This window comes from Pinus tabuliformis, chromosome 5_2 (assembly GCF_031772625.1).
Source record: "Pinus tabuliformis cultivar Carrire ecotype Pingquan chromosome 5_2, CPIR1, whole genome shotgun sequence".
NCBI classification, from domain to species: domain Eukaryota; kingdom Viridiplantae; phylum Streptophyta; class Pinopsida; order Pinales; family Pinaceae; genus Pinus; species Pinus tabuliformis.
Window position 1 is genome coordinate 605,038,151 of NC_142306.1, and position 12,567 is coordinate 605,050,717.

Here is a 12,567-nt window from a genome sequence, read left to right on the forward strand (position 1 = left end):
TTTGGGTTAAAAAACGTGCCAGCCATCTTTTCGTGCATAGTTGTTGCTGCCTTCAAAGAATATATCCACAAATTCCTGGAGGTCTATCTGGATGATTAGATTGTCTTTGGATTGGTTAAGCACCGCATAGCAATCTTACGCTTGATGCTGGATACTTACCAACGACACCAGATTGCGCTGAACCTTAAGAAGTGTACATTCCTTGTTCCCTTTCGGAACCTACTGGGATATGTGGTCTACAAATAGGGACTAATGGTAGACCCCACGAAGATTGCAGTAATTCTAAATTTGGAAGCACCGCGAAGTGTTAAACAGTTGCGTGCTACATTGGGACACACAGGGTACTACAGGAAGTTCATCAAAAGCTATGCCCAGATCACCGTGCCGATGGAGAAACTATTGAAAAAGGATGTCACATTTTGCTGGAATGATGATTGCATGAAGAGCCTGGATGTCCTAAAGGGGAAATTGGCCTCTGCTCCAATCCTGGTCTTCCCAAAATGGGATGTGGAGTTTCATGTCCATGTTGATGCGTCATGCATCGTGCTGGGAGTAGTGCTCACACATGAGGGCGGAGAGGGCTTGAATCACCCTATCGCGTTTGCAAATCGTAGATTGTCTAAAGCCGAAAATAACTATTCCACAACTGAGCGTAAGGGATTGGCTATGGTGTACCCGCTCCAAAAATACTCACACTATTTGTTAGGAGGACATTTCCAGATGTATACAGATCGCCATATTAAGTTGTGCACCTTCAAGGTAAATGACTTAGTGCTCTTGTATAATATTAAGTTTGAAAAATTCTCGGGAAAGTTCAGAAGCATTGGCTGGGACCATACGTGGTTAAGGAGGTCACATACGGAGGCGCGGTCCAACTAGTCAAACTAAATGGAGAACCTTTCCCAGGCAAAGTGAATGGTAGCCGCTTAAAGCCCTACACGGATGGGCCGGCTATCTGACTAGCTAGCAGAAGCACAGTCTTCGCACTCCAAGGACCCAAACAAAGGCGTGAGACTATAAACATATGCAGCAAATTCTGGTACAGATGTAGAGAAACAGTTCGGACACAGAGGTCTCAAAACGGTGTATGAAGCAAATCCAGCACGCAGCAGCTCAATGCACTGCTGACCTCTGCGTAGTTCGAGAACAGTTGGAGGGACTATGTGCAAAGATCACCATGCCGATCGAGTGACTCAAGGGCGAGTCACGATGTTTGTGTTGGGGGCCTTTTGGGCATAGAATCCCCCCAAGGCATGTTTTGGGGCTCAAAGCCCAAGTTTTGACCGAAAAAAGAAATAGAAAAAGAAGAAGAAAAGACAAGTCTAAGTGACTGAGTCGAAGTGTAAAGTGTGTCTTTGGGTTGTAGAGTAGGAGAAGGCTCTGCAGCTAAGTGCGTAGAGACCTAGTAGTCTGCAGCTGAGTGCACAGGGTGGAGTCAAGTCTGTAATCGAAGAAGGAATTAATAAAGAGAAGTTTTGTATAATTCTTTGTATTTGTTCTTGGGTTAATGAACGATTGATATACTTTGCAAATATATTGTTTATTTACTACGCGCACCTGTATGAATGGTTTATGTTGTTAATTATAACTTAAAGCACGCAAGTAGGCTAAGATAATTAACTTACATTGGAATACCAGTAAGGTCTTGGGTAATAACACAGAGCGCGACATTCAGCTCCTGGGTAGGGCTACGCGAAGACACTATATCAGGCTGCGAAATACGGGAAAGTGCGCGAAGCCACCTACGCGCGGGGTCAAACCGTAGGCCAGTTGAACTCATCAGACATCTCCAGGGTGCAGAAACCTGGTTCTAGCACCCTCCCATACTACTTCGGGTGAGACCTCAGTCTGCGCTCCATGGACTGTTGCCGAAAGGGCCAGTAGTACCGAGATTTGTTTGGCTAACTAACTTTGAATGTGTGTCAGGCCCCAATAAGCCAACAAAAGCATGATGATAAAAAGAGATAAAACATACAACAAAAGAGAGCACATGACCATTAGAAACTGATACATGAATCCCTGTAAAACAAGACCTCGATCTTTATTCATTCACTGAATTTTTTTTTTTTATGAAAGAGTACAATGCACAATGATTTTCTTTCAAAACTCTGACCAATCATTTATTAATAAAAAATTGCATAATATATACATAAAAAAAAAAAAGTCGTTCCTTCCTTTAGGAACTGAAATCCTCAAAAAAAAAAAATTGTTTTCTCCCTACCATAGTGAATATAGAACTGCTCTCTAAAAACTAGGAAATTATTTCAAAGATTTCTCAAACAATTTACCTTAAATACAATGTCTAAAACAAGTTTTGAAGCTCTTAAGCACCCCAAAACATTAATCATGACCATAAAATTCAATTACATGAAATTTAGACACAAATTTTATGGTCAAAGGATTGACTGTGTGGAAGCTTACTTACTTCTTCAATAGAAACACATCAACAAAATCATAGTGAATTGATGGTTTGACTACTTATGATCATCTTCTGAGCCTTTGAATGAGTCATGCATCTGAAAAATAACCTAGACATCATCAACTTCCCCTTGAAAATCCTCTTTTTATACTGTAAACTTTCCATCCTTCAAAAACACCATCTTCAGTAAAAGCATAGCGCATGTGTGAAAGCACATTGAAAATTTACCTTTAAATTGTAACTAATGTTGAAGTTTCTGAATAAAGAAAACAACTTGTTGATGATGCTAAAATTCTTGTAAGCCCTTTTCAAGTTCCCACACACACACAAAAATGCCAAAACATCACCTTTCTATCAAACTCTAATGCTTTGTCAGTAGTGTCGTGTGAACTACTCCCTTTGCAAAAAGTTTCTTAAGTTTCAGGAATCTCATTGATTGTGCTCCCAAAAGGACTTAATGCAGAATATAAACATCTCAAGCTCCTTGTCCGACTTCATTCAACTACTATACTTGGGAAAAAAAGACAAAAAAAAAAACTGTTTTGATTACCTCTCAAGATTCAGACTTTGGCTGCCTCAGCCAACAAATCAAGATTTCCTCTATTCTTCTCTTGTATTTCATGCAATGTCTCCTACAATTGTTGTTTATCAACCCTTAGCTCCTTCCTCAAGGTGAGGTTTTGTCAGCAGATGTTCTTGAGCTGCATATGCAAAGGAAGAGTTCTCTTCACCATATACTTAACATTTGACATTGTTGGCTCACACATGTTCAAATGATTATATATCTTTTGTTTGGCCCTTTCATCTTGTTTCTTAAGCCTAGTGATCCCATTCTGAGATTTTTTCATCTTCTTCCTCATCCTATGGAAATTATGTTTCCCTTCATCCACCTCAACCTTCTTCTCTTATTGGACCAAATCTTCCTTCTATATCTGCAACTTTCTTGTCGAAGACCTGGTCACATGAATTCTTGCTAATGAAGCCTCCAACTCTTGAACGCTCTCTGTTACTACCTTCTGTTTACCTTTGGGCTTAGTGACAGATGGAGTTGTCTTTATCACTAGTTTTATTTCACTAATCTTAGGTGTCTTTTCCAAAGTAGTTTTCTTCAACTCCCTATTGTCATGTTGTAGTTAGGCAATAACTGAGTGAGCCATTTTCATATGTGCCTATAGTTCTAATATTTCCTTATCTTTTTCATCTGAAACAATATCCTCTGGTATGGTATCTAGAACTTCAGTTGGTCATTTATGTGTTTGTTCCATAGGCGATTTCTTTGTAGCAACTCTTGTGAGTAGATTTTTGGGAACTTCCACTACCTTAGGAGAGAAATGAAGCTTCTTAACCTTTTTCTTGTCTGATGGGTCAACTAAATTTTATGGCCTTTTTAATGAACTCTCAACTGGTGATTGTACATCCCTTTCCATAGATGAAGTTGTATCCTTTTTACTCCAGGGGCTAGCTTGAAATCCAGTTTTCAACTTGGATGAATCTATGAATGCTTCCCATGATTAGTTCCTCCTCTTTATTTCTTCCACCACTAACAATTTATTCAGATAAAAATGAAAGCCACTGGGCTCTACTTGACGTTTCTTACCTTGAACCTTATCTTCCATCTTATGAAGGCTTCTGAACAAATAGAAAGGTAGATCCAAAGGGCCTTTTCATGTGAAATGCATAAATAGCCTAAAATGATACTGATAGATTCTCCCAGAGCTTCCTTCACAAGTGAAATATCTCTGGATTAACTTAAGAAGTTTGTCATATGGTTCAAGGAAATATTCTCTTGGCACAATAGCTCCATATTCCTTGCTTCTGTACTTTGTCTTTAAGAAATATTTGTAGTTGACTATGTCTAGAGGCGTGCCCTTGAACCATTGTTCTCCTTGTAGAGGAATCTCTGTAGCAGTAGAAATGGTGATATATGACACTAGAAAAATCAACTCTCCAATATTAACATCTACCCCCATGAAATTCAAAGCAAACTCTTTGGTCAGTTGAACACTATAACCCTGGATATTCTTAAAAAATATGATGCAGCTAGCTTGTTCAAATGTAACTCCAATTGTTGGATCTGAGTTTATCAAGACAAGGTATTAAGGCTCAAACCTTACCATGTCTCCTCCTTTGTGCTTATTTCTATCTGGAGTATCATGACTCACAACAAAAGATGAACTCTAGGGTTTTTCAATGCAATTTCAATGTTTGACAATTGAGTGCATCAATAGGGTAGAAACTATGAAATTAGGGCTTTAGAGGAGAGATTTATGGAAAAATTTAAATGAAAATCCCTATTTTGAAAAATTCAAATAAAAAAAGGCATTTCTTATACCCAAATCAACAACTTGTTTTTTTCTGCCTATAGTTGAAATTTAAAAACACGGGTGCAGTGAGAAATCACAACGCATGGGGTGAAAAGGTTTCTTGATGTTGTAGGGCAACCAAAATCAGGCTTTTGAAACTCTAGAACACAATATGGAATTGTTAGGATCCAGGATATAGGTGTCAAGAAAATCTTTGAATGTTTAACACAAGAAAAATAGAAAGTGTGACGAATGCGTGAAAGAGCAGGGAATTCTCCAAGCGCATCAAAGAAAACACAACGAGCTATGAATTTGAATGTTGCGAGGTCATGTGATTGTTTTCCTCGACAGGAAAGGGTAATTTAGACAATATGTATGACAAATAATTCAATAAAATGAGGAATTGAAACCTGGAAGTGGAGATAATTGCTTGGCTTGAAGAAGCGCAACGACTGTGTGAAAGTGCAAAACCTCCCTTCTAGACTTAGTGCAGCAAAATCCAAGTGATGTACAGAATGCTTTCGATGGAACAATAAATGCATCTCTTATTTATTGGATGCTAGAATAATTTTTTTAACTTCCAAGATAAGCCAAACCTGCCTTCAAGGGAAATGATTGTAATTTGAAACTCTAATCATGAAAACAAAGCAAAGGAAAAAGTGCAACATGTTTTCATAACTGTTGTACTAGAAGTGATGTCATAGCACAATTTGTTTTGAAAACCTAACTCAAAACTGACACCACTTCTTTGTCCTAATGATGAGAAGACAGGACTCACTATGACCTCACTCATGATTTTGTATGAGACATTGACCCTAGACTCACTTAACTCAATCTTTAGGGAATGAATATCTTGGCATTATTACTCACACACTCTAACATAATTACATCAATAATGAAATCCTATATTCTTTATAAATACGAATAGCTTGATCTCTAAGAGATCATAGAAAAACCTTTACACATTTACCAAAATAAATTTAAAAGACTAAACTTGTTTTTGACTACTATAATATAGTACACTAATAGTCACAAATCTATTGGTTGCTATAGGAGGAATATGGAATAGAAATATTATCATTCCTATGCTCCCTTTTCTAGTCATGTAAGATGTTATACTTGTAATAAGTTTTGGCATGTAGAAAAGGAATGCGGGAACAAGAAAATGAATTCATTTAGACAACAAATCATGTAGAAAGTTAAGAACATTGTTGAATCCCCTAGCACTCCTCATGCTAAGTAGAAATAAGAAGAACAAGTAAGGTGTGGAATTTCTCTATGATTTTTTGAAGAAGAAGATAAATGGTACATATACAACTGATTCCCTCGTCACATGTTTGGAAATAAGGGAAAAATCATCTTTCTCAAAAGCAAGAGTGGTAAGATTATTCTTGGAAATGGCACATTTGCAAAAGTATTAGGTAAGGGTAATGTTGATGTTGATATAAAAAATACAGAAGTAGTTAATGTACAATTAGTTAATGGGTTGATGGATAACATTCTAACTGCAAGTCAAATAGCCAATAAAGGGCATGTAATTATATTTACATCAACTATATGTAAAATTATAAAAGAAGACACCAGGAAAACTATAGCAAAAGGATTCAGAAATTCGGATAATTTATATGTGCTAAAGAAGTATCCAGTGAGAAATAAGAGGTCTAGCTCTTCTTCTTCAGATTCAGAGTAAAAGAAGAGAATCCCTATTGCAGTATAATAGTGACTACATAAGTAAATATGAGGTACATAGCGTCATGGAGAGCATATAATGGCTATCAAGTCCACATGATCAATGGCGTATGATCTCAGGGGGATCTATGCATGTGTAACTTAATGATGAATTCTTATGTTGATGTGTTAGTATTTTGGCGATGTTTATGTTACTAATGTTGGATCTGACGAAGTGACTGTAATGAGAAACATATATCATATGGTCAGGGGGAGTTATGGTCATGAAAAATCAACATTTCATATTCTGTACATGTTTCTTATGAATGACAGTTGCATATGCACACATTTTTTTACTTATAAAGTCATGTATGCTTATATGTGGTGATTAAAAAGTGGCACAAATTCAGTGGGAGCTTCTCATATACTTCCATTAGTTCATCATTGGTATTTTCGTTCTGACATTGTTTTGTTACATTTTGTTAATGAAGCCCATACTACTTAGGAATGGTGTTGGTTCAAAATGGATTTATAAAATGTTGGAGAATCTTATATTATTGTTGGTGTTGAAAATTTCCCTTGGTACATTTTCTCGAATGGATATAATATGATCATAATTGATGGTGAAGAGTTGGCACATGTTCAGGGGGAGTATCTTTTATGCTTCTAATGGTTCATTGTTAGCATTATGGTTTCTTGAGCACTCCTTATTGCATGGTGCTAACTATGATGAGTTCATGGTAATTACGATTTTCATCGATATTATTTCATTCCTTGCTATTGAAAATACATGTTTTTGTCTATATGTCATGGATGCTTGGATTGCTTGAGTTGCATTTGGTGAAGTTGTTAATTCACGTGATAAGGAATATATGTATGCTATGTTCACTGAAGATGTTGGTTATGTTGTTGATCAATTCTATTCTACTTGATGACTTATGGCGCTAGAAGTTCTCGTTGTTTGTACATATGTTGTTGATGCATGTATATGCTACCTATGGTGTTGTGATATAAGAGTTTGATATGTCTTTGATACTTGAGGATTGTGTCTCCTCCTATATGTGGAGAGAGAATGTTGACCTTGATGACATGAGGTCAAGGGGATCAGTTGTTGATAGAGTTCAATTGCATAATCTTATGCTTTTTCTATAGTTTCTTAGTGATTCTTGGAAGCATTTCATATTTGGTCACGTGTTGATGATATTATAGAGATTGATGCTACATTTTCTTATCTTACATTGCTCCTTGTTGAAGAGGATGTTCATGTTGTTCTCATTATGACATGTATGTTGCTTATTATAGATGCCTATATGGTGGATGGTGGTTGTTAATGAATATCATGGTTTTTCTACAAAGGATATTGCATTGTTGAGATTATTGTTTATGATTATAGATGTCATGTATGTCTCTTGATGTAAAGTTCATGAAAAGACCCATGTTGTAATGATTGTAAAATTCAGTCATGTATGGGCTATTGGGTCAAATGTGTAACCCCATTATGTTGGGTGATTGATTTAATCGTGGGACAATAGAGTCATTGGTGGTAGGAATGTTCATATTTTTTTATGGATAGCCATGTATTTGAGTAATAAAGCCCTATACTTTTATTGTATATCTTTATAAGGTCCAGTATATGCTCATGGGGAGCATGGTCAGTGTGTAGATTTCTTGATTTTTATTAGCATATAATACTTACAGTTGCGAGTGCTATAAGGGAAAGTACTCCATTCATACTGGTTGTGTCATTTTCCCTTAATGCCAAAGGGGGAGAGAAGACTTGGTGTTTGCAGGTAGTTTCCAAACACCAAAAGTGGTTGCCATCAAGTCCAATGGATGATATTGTTGACATTATGGCTAATGTGTTGCCCTTGATGGAAACACTTTTTACAAAGATGTTCTTGATGTTAACTTGGTTATGCTATGACGGTTACAAAACTAATGCAGATAATAAGAATATTGTTATAGATATTACAGAGGATATGTAAGAGAATTGGCAACTCAGTCACAGGAGGCATGAAAAATGTGATGTTTGAAAAGTATACGTGACTCATGTGAAGAAAAGTCACATACATACATAGCCTCTATGAACAAAAGTTGCATACATAACTTGAACCATGGAAAATTGGATACGAGGGGCCATTACCATCGTAATTGCCCATACTGTTGTGACGATAATGTCTATTTGATCCTTTCAAGTGAATACCATCAACATTACCAAAGGATTATAATGTGGTATTGGAAAAGGAAAAAGTTATATAAGGAGATGGAGATCAAGGAGTTAAGGGTGAAATGAAACAGATGATTCATGTGTAATCCTATCTGAAATAGGTGTGCACCAGAGAGTAAGGGGAAGGCTCATATATGATAGATTTGAAAGTATATTGAAGACTAATGGATATGTTTGTATAGATAACAATGTTAGATTTGTGGTTATAATGATGGTATGATGTAATTGTGCAGTAATATGTGACGTTGACAGTATGTGCACAGGGATCTAGGTTTTTCACGTGTTATGATTTGCAACGAAGAAGTTGATTTAGTAATTTAAGATTTATCTGCGGGTTTGCTTCTGGATAGTCGCGTACATATGTGGATATGCTTCACAATAGTCATGTATATATTCTGAGATAATTTTCCTTTGGATTGTTGCTTGATTTAGGTTGTTTATAGGTGTTTGGATGTAGATTGATTTGATTATTTGTTGTTGTCTGTCAATGTTATCTTAATCAGAATATTTGATATTTGAATGTGTTGGTGGTCATTTATTGAGTGGTGACTTGACTTGGTATGGCATGACAATATTTTTGAGGAGGTTACTTGGCATGTTATTATACTGGCTTGATTTGGTTCAGTGATTAATATACTTTAGTAATTCATTTGATATACATTATTTAATGAGTTTGCTCTCAAAGATTCAGTTACTCAATATTTTGTGAGTTGATATCTATATGTAATTTTTATTCACAAGAGGGGCATATATACACAGATCCTTATGACAGTCGCGTATATATTCAAAGTTAAATTTGATTAAGGTTTGCAATGCTACTTGACTTTGACTGTTGATTAATTCTATTTTTTTTATTGTTGCTCATCAAGGATGTTTGGTATCTGACAGTGTGCTTAATAGTTTGGTTAACCAATGATTGGTTCATTGGTAACTTGGGATTGGTTCAATATTCAGTGGTTTAGTTGCATCAGTGATTCAACTTATTGGTGATTCATTTTTAGTGGTGATTCAGTGATTTTATTTCAGATTTTTTGATTCAGTATTTAGTTTGGTATTAAGCATAATGTTGAGTGTGGGTCCAGTTTGAAAATATGATGAAAGGTGGCATATAGGTTTTGATGTTTGTTTGAGACAGGTGGATCCAGTATGAAATATTATGAAACATAGTCCATAATGGGTGTTGAGGTTTGGAGCCTTCAGTAAGGGAGTCAGAGCTTCCTTCCAATGGTAGCTGGTAGACTTGTTCAGGGGGTAGGTCTCCCTTCAGGTAGGAGCCGATAAACGAGATCAATGGGTTGTAGTTCCCTTCTAGTCAGTGTTAGAGAACTAGTGGAGGTTGTATCCTCCTACAGGTGGGTGCCTCCATGCTGGTAAGATTTTGTGTCAGTGCAAGATGTAATGAATATTTTCTTTATATAATAAGAAAGAAAGAAAAAGACAACAACAACAGTGGTTTTCTCCCACATTGGGTTTCCACTTAAAAGTCTTGGTGTTCATATGTGTTGATGTGTTGCTTATGTGCTATGATTTCTCTATTATTTATTGCATACTTGATGGAAAATGAACTAATAATGCAACGATTAAGTTAAAGATATGATAGAAGTTCTGAAAAATTAAGTAATCTGAACATATGTGGTTTGCATTCACTAAAGTTGTGTGCCAATACCATAACTTATTAATACCACGTACCTAAAAACCGCTAATTCATATTCATATAATATTTTTTTAATTAAACAATTATATTAAAAAAGAAAAAAATACATGATAAATTTTAACTTTTGATTTGCAAATACTATTAAAAATATTCTATAAAAAATAGTTTTAAGCAAAAGTTAAAACCAAATCCCTCCAAAAATTTAATGAGAAAATTTTTCGATTAATGTAACTTGCAATGCAATGTGTTTATGGGTTCATACTTGTGTAAGTAACACTAGCGCAATCATATAAATTAAATGGCTAAAAAACATAAATATGTATTAAAACACTCACCTCATAATGCAAAGGATTAAAAAATCATAAAAATTAATGAAACTATAACTTTATTATTATTATTATTATTATTATTATTATTATTATTATTAAAAAAATATAACATATAACAAGATTCTTAATTATGAAGATTTAACCTTATTTTATCATAAAGATTCTTAATATCTAAATAATCTTTATTACAATACTATAGACCAATATCATAACTTATTAACACCATGTTTCTAAAAACCGCTAATTCATATTCATGTAATATTTTTTTTAATTAAACAATTATATTAAAAAAGAAAAAAATACATGATAAATTTTAACTTTTGATTTGTAAATACTAATAAAAATATTCTAAAATATCCTATAAAAGTTAAATTTTATTCTCCATTAAATTAAAATTTAAAAAATCTATACTTTTGCCAGGGTCCTATGGACTCACACATACTTTCGTATAACATATAAAACAATATGTTAATGGATTGATCGCACCTATTTAACGTAAATACTATTAAAAAATATTTAACGTAAATACTATTAAAAATATTTTAAAATATTGGGTAAAAATTAAATCCCATCCTCCAATAAATTAAAATTAGAAAAATCTATACTTTTACATTCCAATCGAATCACAGCAACTAAGGTCGAATCACACCTACTTACATATAACATATATCGCAATGTGTTCACGGGTTAACGAACCTACTTAACATAACTTGTAACGCGAATGTATTTATGGCTTGTACTTGTGACACAGTGTGTTGTGAGTCGAGAGTTGTCAAAACCGGATCTAGCCATCGAGGAACACCGAGAAAGAAGTGCCAAGGAGAGCCGAGGGTTTCGATTGTGGCTTCCATTCGAGGGTTTCTGTCACGCCCCTACACCTGCGGTAATCTTCCAACCGCTTATAGCGAGGTGCGGCACTACCGAACGCTTTCTTTTCACCAATACTAACATTCATGGACTACGCCTAATTCACTTGTCCTTACTTAGTTTGTGTTTCGCAACCAAGTAAAATTATGTTTATCCTTTATACCAATGAACACCCATACTCATTCATTATCCATAGCAATTATAAAAGACAATAACAATTGCACAGTATAAAGGGGAGGGGCAACTCCCGAACAAGTCTGCCCAACAATATATATTATAATCAATCTTTCTTCATAATACAATCGTACAAGTAATGCTTGGCAAGCTCCAAGCCAATACTTAGAATATTTTACAACATAAGGAAATCAGCCTTTTACAATAACATGTGCACGTCTTGCACAAGGATGAGTGCTCACCCGAGTCACCGAGACACCCTTGCCAAATCCCGACACAAATCTGCATAGAAGACAGCCCCGGGCACACCTTGCCCAACTCTTAACTGGATCCAAGTAACAATAGAACTGTGCCTTTGAAATATGCGCATGAGTTATGTGCACCTCCTTCCAAATCTGCGCACTACTTTACCTCTTGAGCTAGTGCGAATTATCTCTGCGCTCTTCTTGTTCCAAATGAGGATGGACGCATATAAATATATGCATAGAACTGCGCCTTTGAAATATGCGCATGAGTTATGTGCACCTCCTTCCAAATCTGCGCACTACTTTACCTCTTGAGCTAGTGCGAATTATCTCTGCGCTCTTCTTGTTCCAAATGAGGATGGACGCATATAAATATATGCATCTTATCATGGGTGGTGGCACTCCAGCTGACCCCCAAATAATGTTAACACACCCCTTTTCTGCGCCCAAGTGATGGTCGGCCCGCCCATGTTTACATGTCGGCCTACGTCCATACTTCCTCCACGCACATGGGTATATAAGTCTCATCGCATATTGCCTTAGTCATTTTCGCACTTCGTCGCCTCTCGCCCGAGCTCGTGCACCTGCGCGCCCATCGTTCACCGTGCGCCCGCCTTCGCCCATCGTGCGCCCGTCGTGCATTTGCCCACCGTGCGCCCATCGCATTTGTGCGCCCAACCG